General features: G+C 48.8%; 1 protein-coding gene and 1 pseudogene across 1 annotated transcript in view; one reads left to right on the top strand and one right to left on the bottom strand.

The window, feature by feature from the left end:
• The window catches only part of LOC126913304 (uncharacterized), a 124,766-nt gene extending 123,212 nt beyond the window's left edge, over positions 1-1,554 (top strand). Inside the window, exon 5 of the mRNA XM_050710571.1 lies at positions 1,239-1,554. The gene's annotated coding sequence lies outside the window, so the exon portion shown is untranslated. The remainder of the gene's footprint in view (positions 1-1,238) is intronic.
• A 3,033-nt stretch (positions 1,555-4,587) lies between these two features.
• Positions 4,588-7,800, bottom strand: LOC126913302 (uncharacterized; annotated as a pseudogene).
• Between the last annotated feature and the right edge of the window lie 14,667 nt (positions 7,801-22,467).

Raw genomic sequence — 22,467 nt, 5'->3', positions numbered from 1 at the left:
ATGTTACCCTGGGGAATAGGGGCTAATGCAGTCATCTGCTACTAAGGACATAATGTCAAAGATTTTATCCTGTCATAGAAAAGAGAAATAGGGTTAAAGATAACCTCTGGACACCCATCATGTAGCTGGATTATGAAAGGCAAACACTGAAACACCATGTGAGACTTGTATTGAATATATTCCTTCCTGCTAAAATAGCTTAAGGCTGGATGGATTTATTGCCAAAATGGAGTTGAAACAGTGTAAAGACAGGTTGTCTTGTTTAAACTACAGGAATGCCTGTACATATGATAAGGGTGTGAGGTCTACAGTTAAGTCTTCGAGGTAATTTTGAAGATTACCCTCAGAAATCACTTGTCCCTATCATACCAAGTGCCTTTTTGCAATTGAAGTGAAATTTCAAGGGTGGCTGTCAGAGATGTCTTAGCAGCTGCCTTTGTTGGATTAACTTCTGTTGCATTTCATTATGTACTCTAGAAAGAGAAAACCAGCTAAAACAGTTGAGCAATAGAAAGCAGAGACAGTAGGTCAGATTTTCAATCCTGCTTAAGATTTTTCTTACAGTTGAACAAGCTATATTAAAAACAAAAGGCTCTAATCTGGTAACGGGATTTTTTTTTTAATTTAAATTTAGGGAAGCCATTCATAGTAGCACCAAAACATCATCTTTAAATATTGATACTTTCAACAGTTAAGAATACAGATTGTACAACTGGATGGATCAGGAGAAGAGTAATCATGGGATATAGCAACTCCTAGTTGGACTTAGAAGAAAATTAGACCTATGTAATTGGGGTTTATGAGTTTCCATGTGCTGTTACAACTCTTTTCTCCTCATTCCCCTTGGTAACATTATAACTTGTTCAATTCCAGCTGTGTTTGACAGAGGTCACAGACAAAATACAGTTGAATTCAAGGCTTATGAAAATAAGATACTGGACAGAAAAACAGACATTATCAATACTGCAAATGTGAAGAATAACAGCAGTATGAGGCATGAGGAGGCTATGCAGGAGAAAGCACTTCTCAAAGGTCTCAAGCTTTGTAAGCTCTTCCTGTAGGTTTACCCACCATGTGTGGCACTCATGAGACATAAAGCCAATGGAAACAGACTTCATTAACTAAAGTGTTTGACAACTACTACTTTGCCTGTAGACTTCCAGTGGGAATCGGGTCAATTGCACATTGACAAGCTAATTACTCTTTGACATTTGGCTGTTTCATCTGCATGATTTCAGTTCAGTTCCCCGTGGGAAGAGTTTGTATCATGAGAAATCCAGCACTGTAGCAGAGCCCATTGTAAACCAGAGGCTTCACCATGAAGTACTTCCTTTTTGAAAAAGAGATTAAAAATGTCAGCATAAATGTACTGCAAAGGTATGTAATTTCTCTGACCAACTGCAAGTAATAGTTTGCTACGATGGCTTACAGTTCATAGAATGCTAGTTTCCGTTCATTCTAAAAGGGAGTGACTACTGTAATAATAATTTCTGGAAGGATGACACAGCAATGTAGAAAAAACATCTTGTACTGTTTGCCCTGTAGATTGGAGAACTTCTGTATATCTTGCTTCCATCAATGGAAGCTTTTGGAAGAGGTTCAATGAGTTTGTATTAGACTGTCGTTTCATTTTATTAAAAAAAAAAAAAAAAAAAAAGGAAAGAAAGAAAGATAATATTCAAATATTCCCTGTTAAGGGTTTTTGTTTTGTTGTTGTTCGGCTTCATTGTTTTCATTTTGTTTAAGAATCAGCTAGGTTTCAGATAATTCACTTCAAGTGCAGAATTTTATGAGTGAATTTTGAGACTCCTTGACTAGAGAGATCCATTTATGAATCACTGACAAACAGCTAACTATAGTCACTTAACTCGATCAGAACAAACTGAAGAAAGTAGAGTTGATTTTTAGCTGGATAACAAATCATACATTTCTGATTTAAGTCTAATACAGTAAGAGGTAAAAAAATGTATTCTGTTTCTTCAGAGTTATTTCTTTCAATGTATCTTTAAGGGGTATATTATTAGTCTGTCCTAATGCAAAATGATCAGCTGAAACTAATCTTACTAATGAGGTTCATTTGTTCTTTGACAAAGCAATAAATAGTTTCTTCAAGAAAAAAACTTAACTAATAGTTTAGCCATAGTGTTATAATTAATTTTCTTCTCCGGTGCTAGCAAGCACGGAAACAAACAGTAAATTTTTCATTTGTTCATCTCTTCAGAACAACTGTTTAGCACAGATATGCTTGATTAATGGATTTAATTTGTTCCCTTCTCCTGTAGTCAGTTTTCATATTACACAGGTTATCAGAGGATAGGACAATAATGGGGGTACTCTCATTGTACTGTATTCCATCAGTGTCAGGGCTGCCTTCTAGCTCTGGGTCTGCATCTTTAACCTTTGTAGTCCTGTCGAATCTTTCATCAATCTGTGTTACAGTCACCTTGGGAAGGAAAAGCAGAAGCACTCAGTCAGCACTTACAAGTAGTAAAGTGTGTCATTATTTCTTACAAAATGCTGGCAGCAGTGCACCTTTCATTTCGAACAGAAATATGATTTGTGAGATGAGCTACCCTACTATTAAGAGAAGAAAATGTAAGTTAATAGTCTGGTTACTATCTGGATTTTATGTTTATATTTGTGTATGTTTGTAAGAATGCGCATACATATGTATAAAATTACATTTGTTTTTCTTACAGTTTTTATATACTATATTTTTGTGGTTCTGAAATTATTACTGTTACATACTTATAATTTATATGGCTGCTTCAAGTAACATCATAAATAATAAATAGACTTCAAAAACTCTTCCATTTCATAATCTCAGTTTCCTCTCAGTGGAACACATAGAATCATAGAGACTTGCCGAGGTTATTCAAGGGTTCAGGGTAGTGAAGTGCTGAACAATTAGAAGGTGCCATGTTCCTTCAGTTTCTATTACGGTAAAAAGGAGTTGAACCAAATTTAGTGGCAACTATATTACTTCTGTAAGTGGCACATTACATGCTTATGTAATAAATCAAGTGTAAAAGATCATTAAGAACTACTGAAGTAATAATGTGTTTCACGGTGTCACCATAGGTATGCATCATACAAATTCTTTGAGGATGCTGGCATACAACTGGTAAAAATAATTTTAGTGAGCTTATATTTTTTTAATTCAGCAACTACGTAATTAAGAGTTGTACATCCTCTGAGTTATCATATGTATTTCAGTGTTACACGGTGGTGTTGATATTTACTTGTGTTCTCCTTATTTCAGTAATGTAAAAATGTTGTAAGAGACAGTTTAGGCCAAAGAACCTTCACAATGTAACTAGACAAGACCAATTACACAAGTGAAAAAAAAAAGGGGGAAAAAAAAAAGAGATAAGCATAACCTGCCCAAAGTCACAGAGCAGGCTGGTGTCGTAGCCAAGAGTAGACCTGAGATCTGAGATCCTGCTCAGTGTGCAGTCCACTGAACATACTGACTGCCTGTGACACTTGTATTTAAATACCTTACATCCATGTTATTTCTGACACAATCACTTCATCAGGATGGAATAATACCATGACACACACTAGACATTTCAATACACTGTTGTATAATGAGGAAAAATATTTGTTACACAGAGCTTGCTTTAGAAGAACCTTATACTAAATCCTCCATGGCACATAGTGGCCCAACAAGTTATCAATTTTTTCTCTTCTTCTCTTCTGCAAATTGTTCTCATTTCTCAGACTCACACCATTCATTTTTCCTATTTCAAATGTAGTTCTGGATTGGAGAGAAAAATCATGAGCATAAATTTATACATTTATTTATTTAGCTTCTTTTTAACTTGATCCATCCTAGGAAGGTAAATTTGGTAAAATGAATAAAAGAAAAAGAATACCCATGACTGATGTTAGGTAATACCTTAATTAACATAATTATGACATCTAAAGCCAAGAGTAAATCAATAAGGAAATAATAAAAATAGGGTTGTGTATAACTAAAGATAGGATATTTCAGAAACATTTTGTAATTAATACTGACCAGAGTGATAACTTTCTAAAATGTCATTCTAGTTCTGATTTGTTAGTGTGGTTCCCTGTTTCAACATGTTGAAAGATTTTTTTCTTTTTTTTTTTTTTCTTCATTCAGTTAAAGACAGCTTGGTTTGCAAGGCAAGTTGAGAATGGCCAAATATAAATATTTGGTTACCTTCTGATTTTGAGTGTGTCCACACTAAATTTTTGTTGTCTTGGTGAGAATACTGGAAACTCCAAAACAAAGCAGAAGTTGGATTTTACCTGTGAATCATTTTTGCTCATTACAATGTACACATAAAATCTATTCAAAATTTCCATGCAATTATTTTTACTTAGAAGTGATACCAACGAAAACAAAAATAACCAAGCACAGCATTTTTTTTCTAGGTTGTAAATTGCTAATTGTGCAAGTTTCAAAAAAAAAAAAATCTGGAAAAAAAAATTTAATGGTTGTACTTTGAAGTTACAGAAATCATAAAATGATAGAATAAACTGATTTGGAAGGGACCAATGAGGATAGACACAGACACAGACACAGATTTCTAGGTTGGAAGAGACCTCAAGATCATCGAGTCCAACCTCCGACCTAACACTAAGTACTCCACTAAACCATATCGCTAAGCTCTACATCTAAACGTCTTTTAAAGACCTCCAGGGATGGTGACTCCACCACCTCCCTGGGCAGCCCGTTCCAATGCTTAATAACCCTTTCGGTAAAGAAGTACTTCCTAACATCCAACCTAAACCTCCCCTGTCGCAACTTTCGCCCATTCCCCCTCGTCCTGTCACCAGGCACGTGGGAGAACAGACCAACCCCCACCTCTCTACAGCCTCCTTTAAGGTAACTGTAGAGAGCGATAAGGTCGCCCCTGAGCCTCCTCTTCTCCAGGCTGAACAAGCCCAGCTCCCTCAGCCGCTCCTCATAAGACTTGTTCTCCAGACCCCTCACCAGCTTGGTCGCCCTTCTCTGGACTCGCTCGAGCACGTCCATGTCCTTCCTGTAGCGAGGGGCCCAAAACTGAACACAGTACTCGAGGTGCGGCCTCACCAGAGCCGAGTACAGGGGGACAATCACTTCCCTAGACCTGCTGGCCACACTGCTTCTTATACAGGCCAGGATGCTGTTGGCCTTCTTGGCCACCTGAGCACACTGCCGGCTCATATTCAGCCGACTATCAACCAATACTCCCAGGTCCTTCTCGGCCAGGCAGCTTTCCAGCCACTCATCTCCCAGCCTGTAGCTCTGCTTGGGGTTGTTGCGCCCCAGGTGCAGGACCCGGCACTTGGCCTTGTTGAACTTCTTACAGTTGGCATCAGCCCATCGCTCCAGCCTATCCAGATCCTCCTGCAGAGCCTTCCTGCCCTCGAGCAGATTGACACACGCACTTAGCTTGGTGTCATCTGCAAACTTACTGAGGGTGCACTGGCCGCCCTCATCCAGGATCATCAAGTCCAACTTCTGGGACTGCACAGAACCATCCAAAAATCAAACCGTAAGTCTGAGAGTGTCGTCCAAACACTTCTTGAACTCTGTCAGGCTCAGCGCCATGAGCACTGCCCTGGGGAGCCTGTTCCAGTGCCCAACCACCCTGATGGTGAAGAGCCTTTTCCTGACATCCACCCTGAGCCTACCCTGATGCAGCTCCATGCCGTTCCCTCGGGTCCTGTCGCTGTCCCCAGAGAGCAGAGCTCAGCGCCTGCCCCTCCGTTCCCCTCGTGAGGACGCTGCAGGCTGCCATGAGGCCTCCCCTCAGCCTGCTCTGCTCCGGGATGAACAAACCAAGGGACTTCACCTGCTTCTCATAAGCTTTCCCCTCTAGACCCTCCACCGTTTTCACAGCCCTCCTTTGGACACTCTCTCCAGTAGGTCTGTATCCTCCTTACATTCTGGCGCCCAAAATTGGGCGCAGCAATCAAGGTGAGGCCGCAGCAGCGCAGAAGGCAGCAGGACAATCACTTCCCCGGACTCGCTGTGCTGGGCTTCATGCAGCCCAGGGTGCGCTTGGCTCTGGGGGCTGCCAGGGCACGCTGCTGACTTTTATTCAACTTGCCGTCAAGCAGAACCCCCGTATCCCTCTCCACGGGGCTGCTCTCCGGCCTCTCATCCCCCAGTCTGCATGTATATTCCGGATCGCCTCTTCCTTCCCAGGTGCAGAATCTGGCACTTGCTTTTGTTGAACTTCACACAGCTGATGATTGCCAATGATAGTCTGTCAAGGTCTCTCTGCAAGGCCTCTCTATCCTCGACGCAGTCAGCAGCTCCTCCTAATTTAGAATCATCTACAAACTTACTTAGTGTGAATTCAAGTCCTGTGCCCAGATCATTTATGAAAACATTGAAGAGAACTGGCCCTAAAATGGAGCTCTGGAGAACCCCACTGGTGACTGGCCACCAGTCTGATGTAACCCTACTTACCATAATCCTTTGAGCCTGGCCCTTCAGCCAGGCTGTTCACCCATCATACTATGTACTCGTCTAGCTGTATGCTGGACATTTTGTCTGGATGGATACTGTGAGAAGCAGCATCAAAAGCTATACTGAAATCCAGAAAGATTACATCAACAGGCTTCCCTTTGTCACCTAGATGGGTAACCTTGTCGTAAAATGAAATTGAGTTAAATAGGAGTTTCCCCTCAGGAGCCCATGTTGGCTACGACCATTGACTGCGTTGTCTCTCAAGTGTTTTTCAATAACTCTCAAACTAGTCTTCTACGTGGTTTCACCTGGCACTGAAGTGAGACTGACAGACCTGCAAATACCACGGCCTTGGGCATAGTCCTAAGCAGCCTGCTCTAGGTGGCCTTGCTTAAACAGGGGGGTTGGACCAAGTGACCTCCAGAGGTCCCTTCCAACCTCAGCCAGTCAGTGGCTCCTGTGTTTTTGGAAAACATTTCCTAATTCTGTGGCAGCGGTGCACTCAGCACCCAGTGCCCACATTCCCTCACAAAGTGCTGCGCAGACACGGTCAGAGCATTTGTTCACGCAAGCTATTTATTGGCATCAATATATAGGATGAAGCTCCTTGACGGAATGGACTCTCTACAAGAGTTTGGGTGCTCACTCAAAGGTGTGCTCACTCAAAAGTGTGCTCACACTCAAAGGGTCCTAACTTCAAAGGTTAAGAGGACCTCCACATGTTCATCAAATGTATCGAAATGATACATCAAGGTAGGTTCTTATTACATATTTAGAAAATGTTCATCACTGAAAGGGCAGTTGGACATGTGAAAAGGCTTCCCAGGGAACTGGTCGCACCACCAAGTCTGCTGGAATTCAAGAATCATTTGGACAGTACTCTCAGACTTATGGTTTGATTTTTGGACAGTCCTGTGGCAGGGCTGAATGATCTTTGTGAGTTTTTTCCAACTTGGGATAGTCTATGATTCTATGTCCAAATGGCTTTTGACGCTCTCTGTTTAGTTCTGCAACACTAACCCTGGAGAGGTCCTCTTCACCTTTGAAAAGCAGAGCAGAGGAGGGGAGAGGAGGGGGATTGCTGTGATGCGGCTGTGGTGCCTGTGACAGCACAGAGGATGAGTCACAGGGGGGGAGCTGTCATCAGGGCCAGCAGCAGTCAGCGCCACCACACTGTGGCCTTGGCCATCGGTGAGTGCGGTTCGCACCTCCTGCAGGCCATGGCTCGCCTGATCTTCCTCGCCCTGGCTGTGCTGGGCATTGCCCAGAAGCCATGGTTCGTGGATGATCATGTGGATGCGGATGCAAACGAGCGAATGCAGCAGCATGCAGAGCAGCTGATTGAAGGCATGGCTCAGCTGCTGCATGAGATGGAGAAGAGGAGCCAGGAGCAGAGCGGGGTGGCCCTGGGAGCCCTGCTCTTCACTGCCTTGCAGCAGTGGCAGCTCTGGACCTTTGTTGACCTCCTTGTCCTGCTCTTCGGGCTCTGCCAGTGGCTCAGGAAAAGGAGCTGTGGGCCGCGCAGCAGAAGCAAGCAGGGCAGCTACCCAAGGAAGAAGGAGAAGGAGAAGAAGAAGGATGGTGTAGAAGACGACAGCGACACCAATGACACCTGGGATCTGGGCAGGGTTTGGGCCGATCGCACCCAGTGGCCGGCACCGTACATGGCCGACAAGTGCAAGGTGGTGGAGGAGCTGGTGGACGAGCTTCTTGGTGCCTGCCAAAGACTCTCCGGGAAATCCCTCTTCAAGCCACGGCTGCAGCCGGCCATCGACGTGGGCTGCCTCTACGACGGCTGGAGTGCCCGACAGGACAGCGTCCTCTACCGCCTGCTCGTGCCCCTGAGGCCTCCCCCCGGGCACGCCTTCCACCCGGAGCTGGGCGCCGCAGGGGAGACGCCAGCGAAGAACCCCGGCCTGCGCGTGGAGCTGGAGTGCGCCTGCGCAAGGGAGCGGCTGGTGGGGGACATGCTGTGCTTCCTCCACCACCCCGAGGACGAGCTGAGGAGAAGACAGGAGCCCAGCCTGCTACGCACCCTCTGCACCGGCTCCTACCTGGATGTGGAGGAAACCACCCGCTGGTTCCAGGCCTTGGTGAAAGCAGCCTGGGAGCTTCTGCCGCAGTCACACCATTGGCGCCTGACGGTGCTGCCCTCCCGCCGCTCCTGCAAGATCAAGCTGGCCAACGCCTCTGAGAGCACCCTCTCCATTGAGATCACGCTTGGGGTGCAGCTAGACAACTCGGACACCTTCCTGAGCCTGGAGTAGCCGCGGCCAGCTTCGCCAGCAGCACGGCGCCGCCAAAGAGCTGCGCTGTGGCAGAGATGCAGTCTGTCGGGCACACGGCCAGGCATGCCCGACCCCACAGCTTCCACCTCAAACATCTGCAGACCTGCGCCCGTATGCTGGTGAGCAAAGGCTTTTCCCCCCATGCCCTGAAGACGGCTGTGATTCACCACCTGACAGCCACAGCCCTGGCAAGCCTGGCGAAGGAAAGATTGCCCCCTGCGCCTGGATGACCTCCTGCGGCGCCTCTGCTGCTGCCTGGAAAAGAAATGCCTCAACCGCTTCCTCGAGAGGGAAGGCAATGAGAGGGTACCTGAGGAGATGGATGGTGTTGTCCCCACCCTCCCAAACAGCTGGACTTCTCAACTTCTTCCAGGCAGTGAGCACCCAAACTCTTGTAGAGAGTCCATTCCGTCAAGGAGCTTCATCCTATATATTGATGCCAATAAATAGCTTGTGTGAACAAATGCTCTGACCGTGTCTGCGCAGCACTTTGTGAGGGAACGTGGGCACTGGGTGCTGAGTGCACCGCTGCCACAGAATTAGGAAATGTTTTCCAAAAACACAGGAGCCACTGACTGGCTGAGGTTGGAAGGGACCTCTGGAGGTCACTTGGTCCAACCCCCCTGTTTAAGCAAGGCCACCTAGAGCAGGCTGCTTAGGACTATGCCCAAGGCCGTGGTATTTGCAGGTCTGTCAGTCTCACTTCAGTGCCAGGTGAAACCACGTAGAAGACTAGTTTGAGAGTTATTGAAAAACACTTGAGAGACAACGCAGTCACTGGTCGTAGCCAACATGGGCTCCTGAGGGGAAACTCCTATTTAACTCAATTTCATTTTACGACAAGGTTACCCATCTAGGTGACAAAGGGAAGCCTGTTGATGTAATCTTTCTGGATTTCAGTATAGCTTTTGATGCTGCTTCTCACAGTATCCATCCAGACAAAATGTCCAGCATACAGCTAGACGAGTACATAGTACGATGGGTGAACAGCTGGCTGAAGGGCCAGGCTCAAAGGATTATGGTAAGTAGGGTTACATCAGACTGGTGGCCAGTCACCAGTGGGGTTCTCCAGAGCTCCATTTTAGGGCCAGTTCTCTTCAATGTTTTCATAAATGATCTGGGCACAGGACTTGAATTCACACTAAGTAAGTTTGTAGATGATTCTAAATTAGGAGGAGCTGCTGACTGCGTCGAGGATAGAGAGGCCTTGCAGAGAGACCTTGACAGACTATCATCGGCAATCATCAGCTGTGTGAAGTTCAACAAAAGCAAGTGCCAGATTCTGCACCTGGGAAGGAAGAGGCGATCCGGAATATACATACAGACTGGGGGATGAGAGGCCGGAGAGCAGCCCCGTGGAGAGGGATACGGGGGTTCTGCTTGACGGCAAGTTGAATAAAAGTCAGCAGCGTGCCCTGGCAGCCCCAAGAGCCAAGCGCACCCTGGGCTGCATGAAGCCCAGCACAGCCAGTCCGGGGAAGTGATTGTCCCGCTGCCTTCTGTGCTGCTGCGGCCTCACCTCGAGTGCTCACCGTTGAAAAGCATAGCAGAGGAGGGGAGAGGAGGGGGATTGCTGTGATGCGGCTGTGGTGCCTGTGACAGCACAGAGGATGAGTCACAGGGGGGGAGCTGTCATCAGGGCCAGCAGCAGTCAGCGCCACCACACTGTGGCCTTGGCCATCGGTGAGTGCGGTTCGCACCTCCTGCAAGCCATGGCTCGCCTGATCTTCCTCGCCCTGGCTGTGCTGGGCATTGCCCAGAAGCCGTGGTTCGTGGATGATCATGTGGATGCGGATGCAAACGAGCGAATGCAGCAGCATGCAGAGCAGCTGATTGAAGGCATGGCTCAGCTGCTGCATGAGATGGAGAAGAGGAGCCAGGAGCAGAGCAGGGTGGCCCTGGGAGCCCTGCTCTTCACTGCTTTGCAGCAGTGGCAGCTCTGGACCTTTGTTGACCTCCTTGTCCTGCTCTTCGGGCTCTGCCAGTGGCTCAGGAAAAGGAGCTGTGGGCCGGGCAGCAGAAGCAAGCAGGGCAGCTACCCAAGGAAGAAGGAGAAGGAGAAGAAGAAGGATGGTGTAGAAGACGACAGCGACACCAATGACACCTGGGATCTGGGCAGGGTTTGGGCCGATCGCACCCAGTGGCCGGCACCGTACATGGCCGACAAGTGCAAGGTGGTGGAGGAGCTGGTGGACGAGCTTCTTGGTGCCTGCCAAAGACTCTCCGGGAAATCCCTCTTCAAGCCACGGCTGCAGCCGGCCATCGATGTGGGCTGCCTCTACGACGGCTGGAGTGCCCGACAGGACAGCGTCCTCTACCGCCTGCTCGTGCCCCTGAGGCCTCCCCCCGGGCACGCCTTCCACCCGGAGCTGGGCGCCGCAGGGGAGACGCCAGCGAAGAACCCCGGCCTGCGCGTGGAGCTGGAGTGCGCCTGCGCAAGGGAGCGGCTGGTGGGGGACATGCTGTGCTTCCTCCACCACCCCGAGGACGAGCTGAGGAGAAGACAGGAGCCCAGCCTGCTACGCACCCTCTGCACCGGCTCCTACCTGGATGTGGAGGAAACCACCCGCTGGTTCCAGGCCTTGGTGAAAGCAGCCTGGGAGCTTCTGCCGCAGTCACACCATTGGCGCCTGACGGTGCTGCCCTCCCGCCGCTCCTGCAAGATCAAGCTGGCCAACGCCTCTGAGAGCACCCTCTCCATTGAGATCACGCTTGGGGTGCAGCTAGACAACTCGGACACCTTCCTGAGCCTGGAGTAGCCGCGGCCAGCTTCGCCAGCAGCACGGCGCCGTCAAAGAGCTGCGCTGTGGCAGAGATGCAGTCTGTCGGGCACACGGCCAGGCATGCCCGACCCCACAGCTTCCACCTCAAACATCTGCAGACCTGCGCCCGTATGCTGGTGAGCAAAGGCTTTTCCCCCCATGCCCTGAAGACGGCTGTGATTCACCACCTGACAGCCACAGCCCTGGCAAGCCTGGCGAAGGAAAGATTGCCCCCTGCGCCTGGATGACCTCCTGCGGCGCCTCTGCTGCTGCCTGGAAAAGAAATGCCTCAACCGCTTCCTCGAGAGGGAAGGCAATGAGAGGGTACCTGAGGAGATGGATGGTGTTGTCCCCACCCTCCCAAACAGCTGGACTTCTCAACTTCTTCCAGGCAGTGAGCACCCAAACTCTTGTAGAGAGTCCATTCCGTCAAGGAGCTTCATCCTATATATTGATGCCAATAAATAGCTTGTGTGAACAAATGCTCTGACCGTGTCTGCGCAGCACTTTGTGAGGGAACGTGGGCACTGGGTGCTGAGTGCACCGCTGCCACAGAATTAGGAAATGTTTTCCAAAAACACAGGAGCCACTGACTGGCTGAGGTTGGAAGGGACCTCTGGAGGTCACTTGGTCCAACCCCCCTGTTTAAGCAAGGCCACCTAGAGCAGGCTGCTTAGGACTATGCCCAAGGCCGTGGTATTTGCAGGTCTGTCAGTCTCACTTCAGTGCCAGGTGAAACCACGTAGAAGACTAGTTTGAGAGTTATTGAAAAACACTTGAGAGACAACGCAGTCACTGGTCGTAGCCAACATGGGCTCCTGAGGGGAAACTCCTATTTAACTCAATTTCATTTTACGACAAGGTTACCCATCTAGGTGACAAAGGGAAGCCTGTTGATGTAATCTTTCTGGATTTCAGTATAGCTTTTGATGCTGCTTCTCACAGTATCCATCCAGACAAAATGTCCAGCATACAGCTAGACGAGTACATAGTACGATGGGTGAACAGCTGGCTGAAGGGCCAGGCTCAAAGGATTATGGTAAGTAGGGTTACATCAGACTGGTGGCCAGTCACCAGTGGGGTTCTCCAGAGCTCCATTTTAGGGCCAGTTCTCTTCAATGTTTTCATAAATGATCTGGGCACAGGACTTGAATTCACACTAAGTAAGTTTGTAGATGATTCTAAATTAGGAGGAGCTGCTGACTGCGTCGAGGATAGAGAGGCCTTGCAGAGAGACCTTGACAGACTATCATCGGCAATCATCAGCTGTGTGAAGTTCAACAAAAGCAAGTGCCAGATTCTGCACCTGGGAAGGAAGAGGCGATCCGGAATATACATACAGACTGGGGGATGAGAGGCCGGAGAGCAGCCCCGTGGAGAGGGATACGGGGGTTCTGCTTGACGGCAAGTTGAATAAAAGTCAGCAGCGTGCCCTGGCAGCCCCAAGAGCCAAGCGCACCCTGGGCTGCATGAAGCCCAGCACAGCCAGTCCGGGGAAGTGATTGTCCCGCTGCCTTCTGTGCTGCTGCGGCCTCACCTCGAGTGCTCACCTTTGAAAAGCATAGCAGAGGAGGGGAGAGGAGGGGGATTGCTGTGATGCGGCTGTGGTGCCTGTGACAGCACAGAGGATGAGTCACAGGGGGGGAGCTGTCATCAGGGCCAGCAGCAGTCAGCGCCACCACACTGTGGCCTTGGCCATCGGTGAGTGCGGTTCGCACCTCCTGCAAGCCATGGCTCGCCTGATCTTCCTCGCCCTGGCTGTGCTGGGCATTGCCCAGAAGCCGTGGTTCGTGGATGATCATGTGGATGCGGATGCAAACGAGCGAATGCAGCAGCATGCAGAGCAGCTGATTGAAGGCATGGCTCAGCTGCTGCATGAGATGGAGAAGAGGAGCCAGGAGCAGAGCAGGGTGGCCCTGGGAGCCCTGCTCTTCACTGCTTTGCAGCAGTGGCAGCTCTGGACCTTTGTTGACCTCCTTGTCCTGCTCTTCGGGCTCTGCCAGTGGCTCAGGAAAAGGAGCTGTGGGCCGGGCAGCAGAAGCAAGCAGGGCAGCTACCCAAGGAAGAAGGAGAAGGAGAAGAAGAAGGATGGTGTAGAAGACGACAGCGACACCAATGACACCTGGGATCTGGGCAGGGTTTGGGCCGATCGCACCCAGTGGCCGGCACCGTACATGGCCGACAAGTGCAAGGTGGTGGAGGAGCTGGTGGACGAGCTTCTTGGTGCCTGCCAAAGACTCTCCGGGAAATCCCTCTTCAAGCCACGGCTGCAGCCGGCCATCGATGTGGGCTGCCTCTACGACGGCTGGAGTGCCCGACAGGACAGCGTCCTCTACCGCCTGCTCGTGCCCCTGAGGCCTCCCCCCGGGCACGCCTTCCACCCGGAGCTGGGCGCCGCAGGGGAGACGCCAGCGAAGAACCCCGGCCTGCGCGTGGAGCTGGAGTGCGCCTGCGCAAGGGAGCGGCTGGTGGGGGACATGCTGTGCTTCCTCCACCACCCCGAGGACGAGCTGAGGAGAAGACAGGAGCCCAGCCTGCTACGCACCCTCTGCACCGGCTCCTACCTGGATGTGGAGGAAACCACCCGCTGGTTCCAGGCCTTGGTGAAAGCAGCCTGGGAGCTTCTGCCGCAGTCACACCATTGGCGCCTGACGGTGCTGCCCTCCCGCCGCTCCTGCAAGATCAAGCTGGCCAACGCCTCTGAGAGCACCCTCTCCATTGAGATCACGCTTGGGGTGCAGCTAGACAACTCGGACACCTTCCTGAGCCTGGAGTAGCCGCGGCCAGCTTCGCCAGCAGCACGGCGCCGCCAAAGAGCTGCGCTGTGGCAGAGATGCAGTCTGTCGGGCACACGGCCAGGCATGCCCGACCCCACAGCTTCCACCTCAAACATCTGCAGACCTGCGCCCGTATGCTGGTGAGCAAAGGCTTTTCCCCCCATGCCCTGAAGACGGCTGTGATTCACCACCTGACAGCCACAGCCCTGGCAAGCCTGGCGAAGGAAAGATTGCCCCCTGCGCCTGGATGACCTCCTGCGGCGCCTCTGCTGCTGCCTGGAAAAGAAATGCCTCAACCGCTTCCTCGAGAGGGAAGGCAATGAGAGGGTACCTGAGGAGATGGATGGTGTTGTCCCCACCCTCCCAAACAGCTGGACTTCTCAACTTCTTCCAGGCAGTGAGCACCCAAACTCTTGTAGAGAGTCCATTCCGTCAAGGAGCTTCATCCTATATATTGATGCCAATAAATAGCTTGTGTGAACAAATGCTCTGACCGTGTCTGCGCAGCACTTTGTGAGGGAACGTGGGCACTGGGTGCTGAGTGCACCGCTGCCACAGAATTAGGAAATGTTTTCCAAAAACACAGGAGCCACTGACTGGCTGAGGTTGGAAGGGACCTCTGGAGGTCACTTGGTCCAACCCCCCTGTTTAAGCAAGGCCACCTAGAGCAGGCTGCTTAGGACTATGCCCAAGGCCGTGGTATTTGCAGGTCTGTCAGTCTCACTTCAGTGCCAGGTGAAACCACGTAGAAGACTAGTTTGAGAGTTATTGAAAAACACTTGAGAGACAACGCAGTCACTGGTCGTAGCCAACATGGGCTCCTGAGGGGAAACTCCTATTTAACTCAATTTCATTTTACGACAAGGTTACCCATCTAGGTGACAAAGGGAAGCCTGTTGATGTAATCTTTCTGGATTTCAGTATAGCTTTTGATGCTGCTTCTCACAGTATCCATCCAGACAAAATGTCCAGCATACAGCTAGACGAGTACATAGTACGATGGGTGAACAGCTGGCTGAAGGGCCAGGCTCAAAGGATTATGGTAAGTAGGGTTACATCAGACTGGTGGCCAGTCACCAGTGGGGTTCTCCAGAGCTCCATTTTAGGGCCAGTTCTCTTCAATGTTTTCATAAATGATCTGGGCACAGGACTTGAATTCACACTAAGTAAGTTTGTAGATGATTCTAAATTAGGAGGAGCTGCTGACTGCGTCGAGGATAGAGAGGCCTTGCAGAGAGACCTTGACAGACTATCATCGGCAATCATCAGCTGTGTGAAGTTCAACAAAAGCAAGTGCCAGATTCTGCACCTGGGAAGGAAGAGGCGATCCGGAATATACATACAGACTGGGGGATGAGAGGCCGGAGAGCAGCCCCGTGGAGAGGGATACGGGGGTTCTGCTTGACGGCAAGTTGAATAAAAGTCAGCAGCGTGCCCTGGCAGCCCCAAGAGCCAAGCGCACCCTGGGCTGCATGAAGCCCAGCACAGCCAGTCCGGGGAAGTGATTGTCCCGCTGCCTTCTGTGCTGCTGCGGCCTCACCTCGAGTGCTCACCTTTGAAAAGCATAGCAGAGGAGGGGAGAGGAGGGGGATTGCTGTGATGCGGCTGTGGTGCCTGTGACAGCACAGAGGATGAGTCACAGGGGGGGAGCTGTCATCAGGGCCAGCAGCAGTCAGCGCCACCACACTGTGGCCTTGGCCATCGGTGAGTGCGGTTCGCACCTCCTGCAAGCCATGGCTCGCCTGATCTTCCTCGCCCTGGCTGTGCTGGGCATTGCCCAGAAGCCGTGGTTCGTGGATGATCATGTGGATGCGGATGCAAACGAGCGAATGCAGCAGCATGCAGAGCAGCTGATTGAAGGCATGGCTCAGCTGCTGCATGAGATGGAGAAGAGGAGCCAGGAGCAGAGCAGGGTGGCCCTGGGAGCCCTGCTCTTCACTGCTTTGCAGCAGTGGCAGCTCTGGACCTTTGTTGACCTCCTTGTCCTGCTCTTCGGGCTCTGCCAGTGGCTCAGGAAAAGGAGCTGTGGGCCGGGCAGCAGAAGCAAGCAGGGCAGCTACCCAAGGAAGAAGGAGAAGGAGAAGAAGAAGGATGGTGTAGAAGACGACAGCGACACCAATGACACCTGGGATCTGGGCAGGGTTTGGGCCGATCGCACCCAGTGGCCGGCACCGTACATGGCCGACAAGTGCAAGGTGGTGGAGGAGCTGGTGGACGAGCTTCTTGGTGCCTGCCAAAGACTCTCCGGGAAATCCCTCTTCAAGCCACGGCTGCAGCCGGCCATCGATGTGGGCTGCCTCTACGATGGCTGGAGTGCCCGACAGGACAGCGTCCTCTACCGCCTGCTCGTGCCCCTGAGGCCTCCCCCCGGGCACGCCTTCCACCCGGAGCTGGGCGCCGCAGGGGAGACGCCAGCGAAGAACCCCGGCCTGCGCGTGGAGCTGGAGTGCGCCTGCGCAAGGGAGCGGCTGGTGGGGGACATGCTGTGCTTCCTCCACCACACCGAGGACGAGCTGAGGAGAAGACAGGAGCCCAGCCTGCTACGCACCCTCTGCACCGGCTCCTACCTGGATGTGGAGGAAACCACCCGCTGGTTCCAGGCCTTGGTGAAAGCAGCCTGGGAGCTTCTGCCGCAGTCACACCATTGGCGCCTGACGGTGCTGCCCTCCCGCCGCTCCTGCAAGATCAAGCTGGCCAACGCCTCTGAGAGCACCCTCTCCATTGAGATCACGCTTGGGGTGCAGCTAGACAACTCGGACACCTTCCTGAGCCTGGAGTAGCCGCGGCCAGCTTCGCCAGCAGCACGGCGCCGCCAAAGAGCTGCGCTGTGGCAGAGATGCAGTCTGTCGGGCACACGGCCAGGCATGCCCGACCCCACAGCTTCCACCTCAAACATCTGCAGACCTGCGCCCGTATGCTGGTGAGCAAAGGCTTTTCCCCCCATGCCCTGAAGACGGCTGTGATTCACCACCTGACAGCCACAGCCCTGGCAAGCCTGGCGAAGGAAAGATTGCCCCCTGTGCCTGGATGACCTCCTGCGGCGCCTCTGCTGCTGCCTGGAAAAGAAATGCCTCAACCGCTTCCTCGAGAGGGAAGGCAATGAGAGGGTACCTGAGGAGATGGATGGTGTTGTCCCCACCCTCCCAAACAGCTGGACTTCTCAACTTCTTCCAGGCAGTGAGCACCCAAACTCTTGTAGAGAGTCCATTCCGTCAAGGAGCTTCATCCTATATATTGATGCCAATAAATAGCTTGCGTGAACAAATGCTCTGACCGTGTCTGCACAGCACTTTGTGAGGGAACGTGGGCACTGGGTGCTGAGTGCACCGCTGCCACAGAATTAGGAAATGTTTTCCAAAAACACAGGAGCCACTGACTGGCTGAGGTTGGAAGGGACCTCTGGAGGTCACTTGGTCCAACCCCCCTGTTTAAGCAAGGCCACCTAGAGCAGGCTGCTTAGGACTATGCCCAAGGCCGTGGTATTTGCAGGTCTGTCAGTCTCACTTCAGTGCCAGGTGAAACCACGTAGAAGACTAGTTTGAGAGTTATTGAAAAACACTTGAGAGACAACGCAGTCACTGGTCGTAGCCAACATGGGCTCCTGAGGGGAAACTCCTATTTAACTCAATTTCATTTTACGACAAGGTTACCCATCTAGGTGACAAAGGGAAGCCTGTTGATGTAATCTTTCTGGATTTCAGTATAGCTTTTGATGCTGCTTCTCACAGTATCCATCCAGACAAAATGTCCAGCATACAGCTAGACGAGTACATAGTACGATGGGTGAACAGCTGGCTGAAGGGCCAGGCTCAAAGGATTATGGTAAGTAGGGTTACATCAGACTGGTGGCCAGTCACCAGTGGGGTTCTCCAGAGCTCCATTTTAGGGCCAGTTCTCTTCAATGTTTTCATAAATGATCTGGGCACAGGACTTGAATTCACACTAAGTAAGTTTGTAGATGATTCTAAATTAGGAGGAGCTGCTGACTGCCTCGAGGATAGAGAGGCCTTGCAGAGAGACCTTGACAGACTATCATCGGCAATCATCAGCTGTGTGAAGTTCAACAAAAGCAAGTGCCAGATTCTGCACCTGGGAAGGAAGAGGCGATCCGGAATATACGTACAGACTGGGGGATGAGAGGCCGGAGAGCAGCCCCGTGGAGAGGGATACGGGGGTTCTGCTTGACGGCAAGTTGAATAAAAGTCAGCAGCGTGCCCTGGCAGCCCCCAGAGCCAAGCGCACCCTGGGCTGCATGAAGCCCAGCACAGCGAGTCCGGGGAAGTGATTGTCCTGCTGCCTTCTGCGCTGCTGCGGCCTCACCTCGAGTGCTGCGCCCAATTTTGGGCACCAGAATGTAAGGAGGATACAGACCTACTGGAGAGAGTGTCCAAAGGAAGGGCTGTGAAAACGGTGGAGGATCTAGAGGGGAAAGCTTATGAGAAGCAGGTGAAGTCCCTTGGTTTGTTCATCCCGGAGCAGAGCAGGCTGAGGGGAGGCCTCATGGCAGCCTGCAGCGTCCTCACGAGGGGAACGGAGGGGCAGGTGCTGAGCTCTGCTCTCTGGGGACAGCGACAGGACCCGAGGGAACGGCATGGAGCTGCATCAGGGTAGGCTCAGGGTGGATGTCAGGAAAAGGCTCTTCACCATCAGGGTGGTTGGGCACTGGAACAGGCTCCCCAGGGCAGTGCTCATGGCGCTGAGCCTGACAGAGTTCAAGAAGTGTTTGGACGACACTCTCAGACTTACGGTTTGATTTTTGGATGGTTCTGTGCAGTCCCAGAAGTTGGACTTGATGATCCTCATTGGTCCCTTCCAAATCGTGTTTTTCTGTGATTTTATGACTCTAAATCATTGAAGTTTCTCTCAATTTTTATAGGAAAGCTGAAGAATCCAATCTTCATTTTGTGGAGATGTGCTAATAACACAGACCCTCATTGTATAGCACTAAAAAATACAGTAATTCTTCAAGGTAATTAATAGCTCTGTGTTCAAATTGAAGTATGAAAAGTGTGTCATGTTGAATATCACACAGTAGTCATTGACTACAATAAAATGTTTACCGTTATGAAAAAGTGACTTCAGTTTTGTAGGGAAAAATGAAGAGTAATACCGCAATTAAATTGTAATGTATCTCTTTTGTGTCTGCACATTAAAATAAAGTTGCCTTTAAACCATGGTTCTAGGACTTAGCATCTAAGGAACATTCTATTTTATAAGCTCAGTGGTGATATTTTTATTTAAATGTAGCACTGTGTGTGCACTTGTCCCTGAACACATAATATCTATTCAAACTCCATCATTAGCATGAAAGCTAACAAGCTTGGAGATGACTTAGTTAAAGGTCAGGTGCTTCATTAAAACCACTTGTCAGCCATTGGAGGATTTCCAGGAATGGTGAGCTGTGACAAAAACAACTGAGTTTATATTATACTTCTGCACAATTAATTCTAAAGAAATTAGAGGCAATTTAGAGGAATAGCTGAGAGACTAGTCAAGATGAATTACACTCATCTGTACTAAACCAAATTGCTTCATTGCCCTGGCAATTAAAATACTGTTATCTGTATAGAAATGACCATTATGTCAAGCAGCTTGGGCCTGTAATCCTTAGTCAAAAAACATGTCATAAGTTTTCCTCAGGAGATATAATTGAATTCAGAAGCCCTCCTAGCACATTCAATAGCATATTCAGGGCTTTGTATTTACCGGGGAAAGCATCCTGGTATTTTTGATACAAGGCTGCAAAGTCTGTTTTTTCAAACAGAGGAATTGGAAGTCACTTAAGGCTCTTGCTTAGGGAGATTGTGGACAATGTATTTTAATATATTCTGTACTTTTTGTGTCTCTCATACCACCACTAAACCTAGAGGTGAAACAAATGCTGCATTCTCCTATATGCCAAAGAAGGAGGCTGTTCCATCGCAGGCTTACTGCTTTGCAGCATTTTTGGTCTGCTGTCTGAAGGACATACTCCTGTCTTACCGTGGCTTTAACTTGGCATGCCCAAGTAATTAAAGACCATTACAATGGTTGAAATAATTCAATGTATGAAAATGAACTGTTGAAACAAGACATTTATAGTATTAGAGTAAGATTACTTAAGTACTCTAATCTGACACATTGACAGAGAAGTTAACAATTCGGAAGGGAATAATTTCCTTTTAATGTCTTGTTACAAAATCTGAGAACAAAAAGAATGAACTTGAAGTAGGTATTGTTAATTCTGAGAACACAGGATAGAATTCACTAGTGACAGAGAACCAGATGTTGCAGCTTGGATTTAAAACAGGCAAGGCAATGTACTGAATGTTTACTTTAGATGATTAATTTTTCACTGTTGAAAAAAAAAAAAAAAGTTATCCAAGCCTCAAGAAGTACTGTGAGCTGTAGTTGGAAGAAGGGACTGCACATTTTTAACTTAGGTGAAACTTTTTGTTATAGTCTGCTTGTAGTGCAACAAATATGCAGTAATTAAAGCCAGAATGAAAAGCAGGAAGCAAATGGAAAGAAATATATATTTTAAAAAATCCATATTAATTTGATTTTCAGGAATTTTAATTTATTAGAACATTCACAAGTAGCAGCCATATGAGAAGATACATAAAGAACTTTTTATTAAATTAATGACTGTTGAGTTAGTTAATCTTCTTGCTCCACTTCAGAAACTCTCTCGTCCTTTCTCTCTAATGGCATGAGAATACTTTTTCCATTTTTGTTCCAAAGCCTGAAAATTCAAATTAATTAATTTGGTATTTCCATAGCCTTAGTATTATTCAGAAGAATATTTATTATGTATGTCCCAATGTCAGCTGTGTTCTTCCAGCTTTCAAGGTTTCTGTTTCTCCTCTCCCAAAGCTAATGTTGAATTGAGGGAAGGTGGAAGAAACGATCAACTGGCCTGTTTTTACCAAAGAAGTTGAAGTGCCGAAGAAGTTTTCCTCCCCTCCTCCTGTTGCCTTTTTCCTGTAAATATATATTAGCATTTGAGAACAGAGGAGGACAGCTGAGACTTTAATTAGCTGCTTTTTTGAAAGAGGTGTGAATACACATAGATCAGATAATCAGTGGTTGCTCTCAATGGTGGACAAAACAATAAGAATGTCTCTGAACATTAAAATCATGCCAGCCCTGACCAAAAAATTATGACTAAGAAAAAAATCAGAAGGTAACAAAACTGGCTCCATTAAAATCTCAAGATATATTTCAATACACAAATAAGACTACACTGTTGACAGAGATCTAGTTTAGGACCTCTTTCTGGGATTTCTTGTCATGTATCAGCTGGGTACCGTAGAAATGTTTTAGTATTTCCTGTGACAATTTGTTAAGAGAAGCTACTGTGTGATCCTGGTGTGTATCACAGCTTTTATCCTTTAATTTCACTAAAACGTTACTTCTAATATGTATATATACATAAGAGGAAATTATTGAGAGTAGCTACTCTATACCTACTTCAGACTACTGCAGAATGTCATAATGACAATCATCATGGATGTCTGTTGGGAGGAATAGGTTAAGAACAGAAGACTGGCAAGAACTGTAAATACACTCAAGTGACCTTGCATCTGGGAATGCATAAAGTCTGGGGAGTAGTAATGTAGGAAAGCACATAAATTGCATTTCATGCTGTTTGTGCTCTGTGTGTTTGACAAGTAGCGCATGTGTGTATAGATAACATAGGTGTTTGGTAGACTTGGAGGCACCCTATCAGATGTGCTTGAGAAGATGCTGCAGAGAAGATCAAAGAAGCACAGTGAGAATCACAGCATGGTGGTAAAAACTGTGCCTGCGCAAACCCTGGATAAAAACATGTGTAAACAGCAGTCTGGTGATCTGTCATGGACTGAGCTTAGCAGTGCCTGCATCCTCACTTGTGTGCCTCTGCTGGGGTGTTGCTTTGGGGACACCCCAGCTCGCGAGGTAATGAAAATAAATCTCTCTGCATTTTAGCCATGGGTCTGCTGCTTGCGTGTGTTGACTCACACGGTGTCATCAGAAATCTTAAAATGTAGAGGGAACAAAAACATGAAAATTGAATCCTTTCAGGCTACTGTTTACAGAAGAAATATATCTAGAATGCAGTATTTACTTCATGACAACTTTCCATAAAAAAAGAGAAGTTGTGAAAAACTGTTGCCTACTTTTCATGATATGCTAAGTTTGATACAGAAGAGTTTGAATATTTGTGTATATGTACACCATAACAA

Source organism: Cygnus atratus, chromosome 1, assembly GCF_013377495.2.
Source record: "Cygnus atratus isolate AKBS03 ecotype Queensland, Australia chromosome 1, CAtr_DNAZoo_HiC_assembly, whole genome shotgun sequence".
NCBI classification, from domain to species: Eukaryota; Metazoa; Chordata; class Aves; order Anseriformes; family Anatidae; genus Cygnus; species Cygnus atratus.
This window is presented reverse-complemented; position numbering and strand designations above follow the sequence as displayed.